Source organism: Dermacentor silvarum, chromosome 5, assembly GCF_013339745.2.
Source record: "Dermacentor silvarum isolate Dsil-2018 chromosome 5, BIME_Dsil_1.4, whole genome shotgun sequence".
NCBI classification, from domain to species: Eukaryota; Metazoa; Arthropoda; class Arachnida; order Ixodida; family Ixodidae; genus Dermacentor; species Dermacentor silvarum.
Genome location: NC_051158.1, coordinates 76,146,929 through 76,161,817, shown reverse-complemented (window position 1 = coordinate 76,161,817; position 14,889 = coordinate 76,146,929).

The following is a 14,889-nucleotide window of genomic DNA, read 5'->3' as shown; positions in this document are numbered from 1 at the left end:
AAGAAAGATACTAACTCATGCCAAACACCAGAGGGAGGTGCATGACCTCACCTAGAAAAGCGCGCACCACTGCAACAGAACGCCTACGCTTGGCTGCAGCCCTCTCGGAGTATCACGGCGTGTCCCGTAACCGCTCTCTCGACAGGACCGAGTTGCAGGCGCCGAGGGACCAGGATGGGAAAAAGAGAGACGAAACTGCATGGTGAACAGACACGCGCATGCGCTGAAGCCCAGTTTAGTCAGGCCGGCGGAGAAACGCGTGGCCCCATACTTCTTCACCACGCACTGACCCCTCGCCACGAAAAGAACGCATCTCCTTATTTTTTCTCCATTGGCTCGGGCTCAGTATAGTTCCGCGTAAGTCATTACTCTTCCTTTGTTCTCTCGTTGCTTGCGCGTGAAGAGTACTTGCCAGCTATCCTTCTCCTGACTGCGAGTGAACTTTGTAGGCTGTCCTCCGTGTCTCGTTGCACGTGAATTCGATGCCCAGCCCTCCCCCCCCCCCCCCCCCCCCCCCCACCCCGCGTATATTTTGTGCTCTTTTCAGCGCCTTCTTTATTTCTGTTCGCTCTCGTTTCAATTTATGAAGCTTCCTTTTTTGTTAATTGTAACGGGTATAAGTTCTCGTGCATCCTGTGTGGCCATATTCAGAAAGGCAACTTCTACCCTCGTTTCTACAGCATGTCAGCAGACTTTCTCAAGCATAAAATGAGGATTTCTGATAAACGACAATGCAAACCTTAAATGGTTTTAGTGCCACTTTACAGGGTTCCCATTATTATTAACACAAGGGCACGTGTTCTAGTTGTACATAGTTATGTGGACAGCAAAGAGACACAAATAAAAAAATGATTTTGCGGCACTATTGAAAGGAAGCAGAGCCACTGCATTTTTCAGACCTTCGTTATTTTTTCCCATAGTCTCCAGTTGCCTCATGCATTTGGCTAGCGATCGGAAGTCTGCGAGTAAGTGGCCTTCCTATACAACCCCATTTGAGACTTATAGACACAATTACACACGGAGCTAGGGGTACCTCGCATCCTTGCTCTCCACCTTCATCGCGTTTTTGGCCGGATGTGGAAGCAATTTCCTTGACGAAAAGAGACATTCGATGCTGCCATTGCATTTATCATACTGGTACTGGATTATGTAATATGTTGATGCAAATGGCGCCTACACTCTTTTCAGGCCATTTAGAGCCCCCTACCCCTAAACACCCAGTCTTCTCCGCCTTCAGGCTTAATCATGAACAATAGTTGATAGATAGTTTCAAGTACGCTTTTTAAGCTGGTCAGTAATGAAGTCCTACGCACCGAGCACAGATTTTAGGCTAGCACTAGTTTTCTGATATCAGCCGCTCAGATATGCCACCAATTTAATTGTTATTTTTTTTTCGCTTCCTACCATTTCATTCTTTCCCCTGTGTTGGTCAGCCCGTTGGTCGGTCGCTCCACCAGACCCCGCTGGGCTGTATTCGCACGTGAACTTGGACTTGCAGGACTTTTCTGAACGTTATCTATATCTTCCAGTTGACACAGACAAACGTTACATTGAAAGTTGTCACCCAGGCCGCAGTTAGGTGTTGATTGATCATTACCTTTACTATTACTCTTTATTTATTGCGGTACAACATAAAGAAATGGAAAAGCCGAGATGTTTTAGACAATTGTAACAGAAATGTGGGTGCTGCACCGAATGGTAATCTTTAGCTGACGGCAGGTCATACAAACACTAATGGCGCTATATCAGTGGAAAACCACTAGGGCATAGTACATTTGCTATTGAGCACGCCCTTGTGCGAGGTATCGTGGGGAAGACGATAAGAAAGCTGAATTTAGAGTTGACACTGACATATTTCACAGGACACATAGTTGATGGATGGATGGATGGATGGTTGAAAAAGTTTATTTTGGTTCTTTAGGCCACGCGTTAGCGCGCCGCGGGCCGGACCATGGTGGAGGTGTAATGAAATCTTAATTAAATTTACAAATTATTTTGCGGAAGCGGAAACAAGGTATTTGAATATAGCAAGTGTTTTCGCTTTTTGCCATTGTCACATAGCCACACCTGTAGTACATTGGGATTACTCCGATAAAGCTGCGTTCTGAAATCACACAGGAGCAGACATGTACGCATGGTCTGCGTTGGGACAAGACGTCTGCAGGAACAAATAAAACATTTCTAGGAAGGCTGTTTGAGCCGCTGAGGTGAGTGCGAGAGTCATCGATCATGATTTCTCTGGAAAGCTGCGGGATTTTGTTACCCCGCACACGGCATCTCTCGAAAGTGTCAAAGCAACCACAACAACAAAGCGCATGTTTTATTTTCTTTTTTTTTGGTACAGAAAGACCAAATATCTGGTCCAAAAGGGAAACATCTGCGTAAAAACGTTATAAACCGGCATCGTAGTTGCTAAAATACAAAAATAAGGTAGTTCTTTCTGCGGAATACATTCAATAAAGAACAGTAAAATATTTTTATTTTGTCTTACTGGTGCCCTCATTTTCCGCCACATGCTACGTCAAGTGCTGTGCTGCTTTTCCTGAAAGTCATTCTTCCTCTACTGTAACACCGGTACTGAAGTGCTTAGTATTTCCAGGAAAGAAAAGTCACTTAAAAATAAATATATTCTTTGAAGAATGGAATTCAAAAAAGTCTTGTGGCCATTTAACATCTCGCAATCGTCAGTGAAGTGTCGAGTTTGTGAGTCAGCCTTGGTACGCGACGGCGAAAGCACGTTTCATATCTTTCGTTATTCTTTATTCAGACATAGCCCCGCTTAGCCCGAAAGCGTTACAGCAGTGGGGTTTGACACTTGAAAAAAATACATCTTGATTAACACTGCACACCTGTCCACATGACAGTCGATTCCACCGAGCGAAAGCTATAGCAAAAAAAAAAAAAGAATTGGCATACAGGCTCGTCCTAGCCCGGTATTCTCTAATTTTGCACTGGTGGTCAGTGCGTGCAGATATATAGTTTGGCGGTTTTAAGTACATTTTCCTATCACTTCCAGTTTTGTTATAATAGATTTCACACAGTAGCTTTAGCCGCAGTTTCTTTCGGCGAGACGACAGGGATTCCCAATTAAGTTCTTTTTTCATTGCTCTGCAACTGTACTTTCTCCCGTACCTACCCGAGATGAACCTGGCTGCTGCGTTTTGTATTTTTTCTAGTTTATTTATAGGACACATCTGTGACGGATCCCAAAGGGTACAAGCATATTCCAAAATAGGTCGTATACAAATAAGGTGCGCCGGGTTTCTAAGTTTAGAATTTGCATATTTTAAATTTCTTTGATTGTAATTGAAAGCGACTGCCGCTCTGCCATCCACATAATGCACATGTGTCCATCAAGAGCAGTCGCACGACAGCATCACGCCCAAATATTTAGCCGTGAATTTCTTATTTAAGATATTATGCATAAGATAGTAGCTGCCATAGATTACATTTTCATTCTTAGTAAACCGCACGTGGACGCACTTATCCTTATTAAAATGAATTTTCCACTTAGAGCACCATTCGCAGATACGTTCTAAGTTGGCCTGCAGTTTGAGAACATCATGTTCATTATCAATTTTTCTGCACACAATACAGTGATCTGCGAACAGCCGCTTGCTAGAGTCAATACCTAAGGTAATGTCATTAATATATATGAGTTGAAGAAGAGGCCCCAGGACAGATTCTTGTGGGACGCCTGATGTGATCTCAAGATAATCTGAATTAGTACCATTCAGGACAAAAGCGTTGACGGCGATTTGACGAAGAGTTTTCTATCCAGCTAAAGACACTAGAATTTATATTTAACATTCGAAGTTTATGAAGTAGTAAAGAATGGCAAACAGTATCAAATGCTATGTGGAAGTCTAGAAATATGCTATCTACTTGCCCACCCAAATCAACTACAGACGCTAGGTCATCGTAAAATTCAATCAGTTGTTTCGTACATGAAAACCCCTTGCAAAATCCGTGTTGTCTGTTCGTAAGCAACGTGTTGTCCATTAGATGTTTCATGATAGCCTTGTATATTATGTGTTCCATGATCTTGCATGAAATCGATGTAAGTGAGATAGGTCTATAATTACTAACTTCTTTTTTAGAGCCTCCTTTGTGAATGGCGACATTTGCTATTTTCCAGTCCTCTGGCATCTGACCAGTAGTTATTGGCTTGTGAAAAATTAAATAAAGGTAAAGCAAGACGGCCTGAGCACACCGTTTTAAATTTCTTGGAGAGATAGCCTTACTTTCATCAAGGTTCTTTACCAGAGATTCATTGCCGCTAACGCTAAATTCGATTGGATGCATAAGAGGAAGGTCGCTATTCGATGATTGTGGGCTGCATGCAGGTTGAGAAAGAAAGACTGATTGGAGGTATTTGCTTAGGCATGTCGCTTTTTCTACATCATCAGAAAGAGTGCGCTCATTGGAAATAACTCTATTTATTCCAACAAGATCACACCCACGTCCCTTCAAATACTGCCAGAATGGTTTAGGATTTTGGCGTTCATTTTATCATTTAATCGTTTAAGATACTGTTCTTTCAATTTTTTCAACAGGCTTTTGTATTCGCGTGTTAATTCTTGTAGCCTTTTAAAATACGCATGTTTTTTTTTTATATCTTTGAAGTCCATGCCTTCGTTTTTTAACTAGCTTTAATACACGAAAGGTGACCCTTGGTTTTGTACGCTTTTGGAGCCTAGCCGATTCGATACATGGTATGAACTTCTCTGTAAGGTCAAACAGCTATTTTCTAAACGCTCCAGAAATATTATACTTCGTGTTCCTCCGCAAAGCATTCAAAAACAGGAACAAAATGAAGAAGTTCATCAGAAATTGATGAATAATCGTCCTTCTCAAAGAAGAAAACTTTTCTACTGATGCACCTTTGGGGCGCTGTGCTTTCGTCTTAATCCCTGCAACCACAACCCGGTGATCCGTAATACCTGGAATGATATCAAGATTAGACACTAAATATGACGAATTACAAGAGAGGAGATCTAGGGTACTACTAAATCGAGTGGGTTCGAGGACATACTGAAAAAAGCCGGAACTATCAACCAGGTTCTTTATTTCTAGATTAGTACGGTTTGCATTCATTAACTCGCACCCCGCAGGGGCGTCTGTGCAAGCAGGCGTTTGGTGAGTTGCGCCACCACGTACCTGAGCACATGTGGGTTGGACCCTCCCGCGTGAAGCCGTGCGCGGCTTAGCCGTGTCTGGGGAAAGGGGGATCCTGGGGGTTGAGCCGATGCCGGGTGTTTTGGACCTTTAAGGCCCCCCGGCGGAGGCAACACACCTCTTCGGCCTCTGCTTCACATAGACGGCACCCCTGGGCTGACCCACCCAGGGGAAATCGGCAGTTGCCTTTTCCTGTCCTCCTCTTAAATCTTCGTCTTTCTCTGTCACTTTCAGTCTGTCCTGTCTTCTTTTCACTTCCTTTTGCTTCCGTTTTCCCAGGCAGCTAGGGTTAACCTTGTGTGTGTAGCCAACCTTGGATATTCCATATTTGGTTATAGTAGTGGCGCACAGCTGCATGGCGTTTGCAGGACCAATCTTTTCCAGTATTGCAGCGTCCCCTGGTTGGGCTCCATGGTGGGTGGCTGGCGCTGCTGCCGAACATTCACCTATACTTATGGCAAGTTCTTTTCCCCCACTCACTGATCGCTGTCTGAAACGAGGGCGCGCCGAGGATGTTTTCCAGTTTTTTGAACATCAAACACAGAACTTTCCCCGATTTCATGTGATCCACTCAGAAAAAACAGACAAATCAGTACGAACAATCTCACCTTTCCTTGTTTCAAAGACTCTGACTGATATTTTTGGACCAGGCTATAAAGCATCCAGGATGGCAAGTGGGGATCTCCTCTTGGAGCTCCGTGATCTGAAACAATACGAGAAACTGCCCAATCTAGTGTCATTTGGAGATGCCCGACTAACAGTAACCCCACACCGTACCATGAATACCACCCGTGGCGTTGTATCAGATGATGATCTGTTGCAGCTGAGTGAGGCTGAACTCCGAGAGGGTTTCAGTGAGCAGAATGTATTCAATATTAAGCGGATTAAAATGAGGCGGGATGGCAAAGAACTCCAGCCCAAGCACTTAATACTTACTTTCAATTCAAGTGTTCTGCCCGAGTCTATCGAGGCCGGGTACATCAAAGTTCGTGTAAGGCCATACGTGCCAAATCCTCTGAGATGTTTTAAGTGCCAGCGGTTCGGCCATAGTTCCCAGAACTGCCGAGGCCGCCAAACTTGTGCAAAATGCAGTGCTCCTGAACATTCCTCCGAGTCTTGTGAAAGCTCTCTACATTGTGTTAACTGTGATGGGGACCACGCGGCCTACTCGCGGTCGTGCCCATCCTGGAAAAAAGAAAAAGAAATAGTAACTATTAAAGTAAAGGAGAACATAACTTTCAAGGAGCAACGCAGGCGGCTATCGCACCTGCCGAAGACCAGCTTTGCCGAAGTGGTGCGTCAGGGGGCAGCGCCACAACGGCTTCCGGCGGCTGTCTGGCACACGCATAGTGAGCTGGCGGTGACGCCATCCGCCCCCTCGGCGACTGCAGCTAGCGCTGCTCCGCCATCTCAGAACAAGGGGCCATCGACCTCCGGGCTGGTGGCCTCCAAGGTCCCGTCCCTCGAGACGAGGCCTTCACGTCAAACTATAACCTCTCGCAAGAGCGTGTGTCCAGCGCGTCGCAAGATGCAATGGACACAACAACCGGCCAGACGGCGCCACCAGCGCCTAAGGAGCGGCGCGATTCTATCGACCGCTCCAAAAAAGAAAAATCTCGTGTCACGGCACCTGGAAAAGGCCCGTGAGCCAACATTGCATTCTTGAACATACAGCATAAAACACTATTCAAATGGACACACAAATCCTACAATGGAATGTGAGAGGACTTCTCCATAACCTCGACGATATCACAGAACTCCTCCATAAATATAAGCCAAAAGTGCTGTGTGTTCAGGAAACGCATTTAAAACCCCAACAAACAAACTTCCTCAGACAATATGCGATCTTCCGGAGGGACCGTGACGACGCTGTCACCCCGTCCGGTGGAGTAGCAATAATAGTAGATAAGTCTGTTGCTTGTCATAACATTTCTCTTCAGACGTCCCTTGAGGCGGTATCTGTGCGAGCAATTCTCTTTAAAAATTTAGTAACCATCTGTTGTATTTACATACCGCCTCATCACCAACTTAGCAAAACAGAGTTCTACAAGCTGACTGACCAGCTCCCGGAGCCCTATATTATAACCAGTGATTTTAACGCTCACAGTACTTTGTGGGGAGACTCCCGGTCGACTTATTGAAAACTTTTTGGTAACATCTGGTGCGTGCGTCTTTAATAAAAAAGAGCCCACGTATTATAATATCCACAATAATTCATATTCTTCTATAGATTTAGCGATTGGCACTGCGAGCCTCCTTCCTTACATAGACTGGAACGTTGTCAAGAACCCATTTGGGAGCGACCACTTTCCTGTAATGCTTAACTTAATACAGGAACATGATAGTTCACCCCACGCCCCCCGTTGGAAAATACCATCCGCTGATTGGAAAAGTTTTAAAGAGTCAACATACTTATCAGATTTTATGAACAATTTTAATATTGAAGACGCAGTAGCGTATTTTACTGGTTTTATAATCGACGCAGCGGAAAAATTCATTCCACAAACAAAAGGTCTCTCAGGTAAAAGACAGGTCCCCTGGTGGAATGAGGAGTGCAGACTGGCACGAAAGAAACAGAACAGAGCGTGGGGTGTACTCCGTCGCTCCCCGACTGCGGAAAATCTCATAGAATTTAAACTGGCAAAATCACAGGGAAGACGGACGCGGCGACAAGCAAAGAGGGCTAGCTGGGAGAGGTTTCTGTCTCGCATAACATCTTACACACAAGAGTCTAAAGTATGGAATGGCCTTAGAAGGCTAAAGGGGCAGGAAACCCACCCATTACCGCTTGTCAATGAACAAGGGAACGGCTTGGAGGACCAGGCGAATGCTCTCGGTGAACACTTTGAGCGTGTGTCGAGCTCGACCCAGTACTCCGAATCATTTCTTAAGCACAAACAGATAGCTGAACGCAAGGCACTCGGCCGCAAGTGCACAAAGAACAACGCTTATAACCTTCCTTTTAGTATCGCTGAGTTAAAAGCTTCTTTGAACATGTGTAAAAGTTCTGCCCCGGGGGCCGACAGAATAATGTATGACATGATTAAAAACCTCCACACAGACACATTAAGGACGCTCCTAGTACTTTTTAATAAAATGTTTACTGCCGGGTACCTTCCAGCTGCATGGAAAGAAGCTGTTGTCATTCCAGTTCGGAAGCAGGGTAAAGATCCCTCCTCTGTAACAAGCTACCACCCAATAGCGCTTACGAGTTGCCTTTGTAAGCTTTTCGAAAAGATGGTTAATCGCCGTCTTCTACATTTTCTGGAATCGAACGGACTGCTTGATGCGTGCCAGTGTGGCTTTAGGGAAGGCCGGTCGACGACTGACCATCTCGTACGCATTGAGGGCATTATTCGTGATGCCTTCATTCATAAACAATTCTTTCTATCGGTATTCCACGATATGGAAAAAGCATACGATACTACCTGGCGTTACGGAATATTAAGAGACCTTTCCGAAATGGGAATCAGTGGAAACATGTTAAGCTTAATTGAAAGCTACCTTTCTAACCGGACATTCCGTGTTAGAATTGGAAACATTTTGTCTAGGCAATTTGTCCAGGAAACTGGAGTGCCTCAGGGTGGCGTCCTTAGTTGCACTCTTTTTATTGTCAAAATGAATTCACTGCGCTTCTGTATTCCGCGAAGTTTATTTTATTGCGCATATGTTGATGACGTGCAGATAGGATTCAAGTCATGTAACCTGTCCATCTGTGAGCGACAAGTTCAGCTAGGCCTGAACAAACTGTCTAAGTGGGCTAATGAGAATGGATTTAAGCTCAATCCCCAAAAGAGCTCCTGTGTCCTGTTTACACGAAAAAGATGCTTGGTCCCAGAGCCCATTAGAACACAAATTCTTAGGCGTCATACTAGATTCAAAGCTTACCTTTATTTCTCACATAAAGCACATTAAAGGTAAATGCCTAAGAACACTAAATATCCTTAAAATCCTGTCGCACACAACGTGGGGTAGTGACAGGAAGTGCCTCATGACTCTGCACAAAAGCCTTATATGGTCGCGGTTAGACTACGGTGCTATAGTCTACCAATCCGCTTCACCCAGCGCTCTGAAGATGCTAGATCCTGTGCACCATCTAGGTATCCGCCTCGCGATCGGTGCCTTCAGAACAAGTCCCATACAGAGCCTGTATGTAGAATCAGATGTGTGGTCTCTTGAACTGCAGAGGACATACTCTAGTTTCTTATACTTTCTGAAAGTAAGTTCCAACTGTGAACATCCATGCTATTCAACGATAAACGATACAACGTCTAGTATACTTTTTCAAAACCGACCTTCAGTGAGACAGCCCTTTTCACTGCGTGTAAGGAAACTGAGTGAGGACATGGGTATTCCGCTCCCTACACATGAAATAATGGCTCCAGCAAAGCCGCTTTCGCCATGGCTGTGGCAGGAGATAGTGTGTGACTTATCATTTCAGGAAATCACGAAACACGCTTCAGAAGTACACATTCGTATGCAGTTCCTTGAACTCCAGTGGAAGTATTCTTGTCCAGAATTCTACACAGACGCATCGAAGTCACACTCCGGCGTATCATATGCAGCTGCTGGTCCGTCATTTTCAGAATCCGACGTCCTGCACCCGGAAACCAGCATCTTCACTGCAGAAGCTTATGCAGTGATGGCGGCTGTGAAACATATTAGAAAAACAAATCTCACAAAAGCCATTATATTCACAGACTCCTTAACTGTAGTGAAAACTTTAAAATCAATACACAAACATAAAAATCATATAATCAACGACCTTTATGCACTGCTATGCAGAACCTACATGTCAAACCAATATGTTGTATTATGCTGGGTGCCTGGGCACAGAGGCATCGAAGGAAGTGTACTAGTAGATGAAATGGCTAAAGCCATGGTAACGAAAGCTAGCACTTTCTCCATAGCAGTCCCAGCCACAGACCTAAAGCCATTCCTTCGTAAAAAGCTCAGGAGCCATTGGCAACACTTGTGGGATACCGAAACCTTGAATAAGCTGCATGCAATCAAACCCCACTTAGGGAATTGGTCGCCACTATCAAAATCACGACGATGTGATGTGATTTTTTGCCGACTGAGAATAGGGCACACCTATGGTACCCATCCTTATCTCTTAACTGGTGCTGAACCTCCTAGATGTGGTAGATGTGGCGAGAGGCTGACCGTCCTCCACGTCTTGGTGGAGTGTCGAAAAGCGGAACCTGAACGAAAAAAGCATTTTCCTCAAGCTTACCAGCAGTGTATTCCCCTTCATCCTGCACTATTTCTTGGCGCAGAACCACTCTTCGGGTCTAAAGCGGTGCTTAATTTCTTAAAGGATCTTGTGTTGCACGTTATTAGCCCAAGAGATTCTAGCACGCCCTCTCTATAGAGGGTGCAGCTGGGATAGTAATACTGTAAGGCACAAGCCTCTGGGCCCTTGCGCTCAAGGGCACTGGTGAGGCAGCTGTGCCATTGGGTTGTCAAATTTTATTGTATTATTCAGACATAGAGTATGTTTTATGATCATAGCCCATATCACTTGTCATTCTCATTATTTTAGTGTTTATATATTTTACGTCATTTACATCGTAGGTTTTAGGCCCCTATACAGCCCATGTGCAATCACCGACTGCCATTTACCACTTCATGGACTGCTTCATACTACCTTTTTTGGCGCTCTTTGGTCATCCCTGGCCCTTGCGCCAATAGAATCCATATATCATCATCATTCATTAACTCGCAAGTGCCGTTGTGCTACTTTAAGTCGGGCAAATTGAAATCACCCGCAAGCAATATTATTTGGCCAGATGCCTCCGAAACGATATCGTACATCTTTTCCAAAACACGGAAATCCGTGCTTGGTGATCGATAAAACGCTCCAGTGACAAAAGAAAGATTGTTAGCCAGTGTAACTGTGCACCAAACCGACTCGACCGTGTCATGACCGATGTTTAGCATCGAAGGCGAAAGGGATGAATGAACTAATAGAAATATACAACCGCCATGACCCGGCCTGTCGTTGCGACAAACAGTATAATTGCAGGGGAACACCTCGCTATCAGTGATGGATGGGTTAAGCCAGGATTCAGTACCAAAAACTACATATCGACGCATTTGTAACCATCAAAGAAATTAAATTATGTGGTTTTACGTGCCAAAACTACGATCTGATTATGAGGCACGCCGTAGTGAGGGACTCCGGAAATTTGGAACACCTGTGGTTCTTTAACGCGCACCTAAATCTAAGTACACGGGTGTTTTCGCATTTCGCCCTCATCGAAATGCGGCCGCCGTGGCCGGGATTCCATCCCGTGACCTCTTGCTCAGCAGCCTAACACCATAGCCACTGAGCAACCAAAACGGGTAGGTAACCATCAACACTTGATTTAGTTATGGTGGGTCTTATCACGGATGGCTCTCATTGTCTCTGTATACTGTATTGGGGATAGTCACAGCAGAAGTGCTCTATGCTAATTGAAGACCTCTGCACGCCCTGCGCATGTACTGCTTTTGTTATATTGTGTCATTTTTATTAACGCTGGTAGTTGCGCCTATATAATGTTTTGTAGTGATGAGGTCGCTGCATCCTGGTCTTTCCTTCTTTAATACTACTGAGTTAATTCAGCTTTTCTACAAAGAAATCATGCCGAACTTGTATAGCGAAATCTACAAATAGTCTATAGAACAGTTTTATACTGTACAACTCAACTTCAATAATAATACTTACGCTTTTTATTACTGAAGGATACTTTGTATTGTCTTGTAAAGTTAGTTTTTTTGACACTTTAAATGTTGTAGCAATGAAAGCATTTGGACAGTAACCTTCTCACAATGCTGCAAGTTGAGGCATGGTATGAATATGAAACCAAATTCACTAGCAATATTGCTACTTGAGCCTATCACCAAAAACTCGTGCAGTTCTACGAAATCTCAGTCATTCTTGCCGGAAAAAGTCACAGTAAGATTCTTTACAGAAGTCTGGGTGTTGTCAGGACACAGTAACAAAAAAATAGAGAGAGAGATAGAGAAAAGGTGTAATAAATGTGCAAGCTGTGCGGGACTAAAATAGTGTTTCTTTTTTTTAAAGGCATGTCGCCTTGTTAATCTCAGTGACATTTGACATATGGAGTCAGTTGACGTGATGCAGAAAAGATTATCTAGCAATTGTGTGCTAAACGAATGGTGAAACGAATAAACGTCCCGATTTTGTTGAACATAAAAAAAGTAGATAGAGACAATCCTCAGTCACGCGTAAGAAAGCGCATTTACTTTTTCTAGTGGCATATATTTTTTGTAACAACCCGAGTCCAACACTTTCTGGCTGGAAATTAAAAAAAAATGAACGAGCAATGTATACGCTTCCTAGTAAAACCTATTCCTTCAGAATCAGAAAGCGATGTGATGCATACGGGAGAGCGGGTATCTCTTTGTGTCGCCGAACAATGTCACGTTGACAGCTATCTAGAGGCAGGTGACAGTGATGTGGCCTGTGGTAGAACTGTTGCTGTGCTGTCTTTCATCTGTGTGGAAGGGTCATGGGATATTGTTCGGGCTTCAATATTATGCAAAGTGGTAAGGTATACTCGCGACAAGGTGTCTCTGAGGTGTACGAGTACTTTTCTTTTTTTTTTGAGCAAAAGTGCTTGTATAACCATTTTATTTTCAGGCCAATAGCTTTAGAAGCGTTTGGTGCCTTCAAGCATCACCAGGGATTTCTTTTTTATACTAATATTACATATTGAGAGCGCCGTATTTAGGCATTGAAGAAAAAGAAGCCGTCGTCATGCGGCCTTCGTCGCTCCATAGACGTCGTTCTTTCTTTGTCATTCTGTCGTAGTCATGGTATCGTCATTCAATCGTGTTTATGCCACGTTGTCACGGAATCGTCCTGATTGCGTCATCGTCAAAGAGTCGCTGTCATGGCTCAGTTGTCATACCGTTGTCTTCATGTCATCGTTCGGCCTTTATGATATTTTCGTGCCTTCGTCGTGAGTGCAGCTTCGTCATACCGTCGGCGTCACCCCAGTGTCTTCATGCCGTCCTCTTCACGGTGTTACCGTTATGCAAATTGTCATCACTTATGAATCGACATCTCATTATTTTCATGCCTTCGTCGTGATACCACCTTTCGTCACTCCTTTATGGGTACCCATCGTCGCAACTGCGTCATCGTGCAGTTATCGCAATGCTGTCATTCCTATGTGTGACCTGGGCAATCGAGAGCCACAGCAAAATGGGCCAATACCAGAGACACTGTATGTCAGATGCCTCCGAAGCAACGGAAGTTCCAGAAGGACCACTACTTACTTTAAATTAACGTGACTTCAGCAATAGCGGGTGTTGCTACATTCTTCGAATGCTAATAGCAATACCATCGACAGTCGTTGTGAGATATGTTCAGCTGTAACTTTCTTTCGAGCAACATTCAAAGATGTTTTCGTAACGAGATATGATCCAAAATGTAATAAACGACTCGCAGTTGAAAGTCGGCGCTTAATTTTGACTGCTTTCCCATTAATTCTTTTTACAATTGTTAATTTTGCATTTTGGATTCCTTGTGACTTATTCAAGGCGCATCTCCCTAGCAACGCAGGAGTTTTCTTTTAATAATTGAATATTTAATAACAAACCTTTCAATGTGAAGCATGCGTTGCATTCTTTGCATTCAGGTGCTTTGAGATTATCTATCTATCTACCTATCTATCTAACTTCCTACGCGGCGGTGCTGCTGGTGTCGACCAAATTGAGCCGCTGTGGCGAGGTGCCGGCGTAGGAAGATTCGGGCGTCTCGGCTGCGTAATACCTGGTGGTGTGGCGTCCGTACGGACAGCGATTAAAAGCAAATTTACCGCAAGCGTTGATTTCCGATCGCTGCATGCACAGCAACGCGCCGCCTCCTCCTTCCTCCCCACGCTCCCACCGGTCTGCCACGGCCATTTTTGTATTTACCTCGTCGTTCAATCAAGCATCGAGTCCTGCTCTTTCGTGCTCTACATGGAGTCTGAGTACGACAACGCAGCGGTGAACTCCAGTATGGCAGCGTCTATACAGCGACTCGGATCGATGGCTTCGGCTTTTGAAGCTGATAAAGAAGCTCTTAGAAGGCTGCAGCTTCGTCAAAGAGTGTGCCCAATCGGACTTTGCTTTCCTGAGGTTTTTCATGAGCAGCTCGAGGATGGCGTACTACTACGGTACTACTGGGCGCAAAGGAAGAGGGGCGTCTTCGCAGTGAACGAGCAGCTAGGCAAGCCCATGCTCTTTCTCACCCTCAGTATGTTCGAGGTCCACACTGAGCGCCTTCTCGAACTCGTCGAGAGAGTCAAAGAGCTGGCCAAGGCAAACTACTGCAGGGTTGACGCCATAGCCAGACACCTTCGAAATGGTTCGCATAACTTTGATTTACAGAGTGCGTGGGATCTACATAATTATTTACTATCTCTCTGTCTCAAGGCAGCACAGAGCGCGTTGTCTTTGGATAGTTTGGAAATCTGTGGTCACAAAAAAGACATCTTCATGCAAATTTGAATAAGACCACACTTTCTCGTTCACAAAATATTGTGGTTTGTTGAGCGCCCTTGAACATGGAGTCGGCTGCAATATTCACAACCCAAATAATGGCATAAACGAGCATTGAAGCGCTTTTTATTAGACATCTTCCTTCCTAGAAGGACGGCACTTTCGTCAATAACCTTGTTTTCAAAGTAACCATCTTTTTGCGACAGTTCT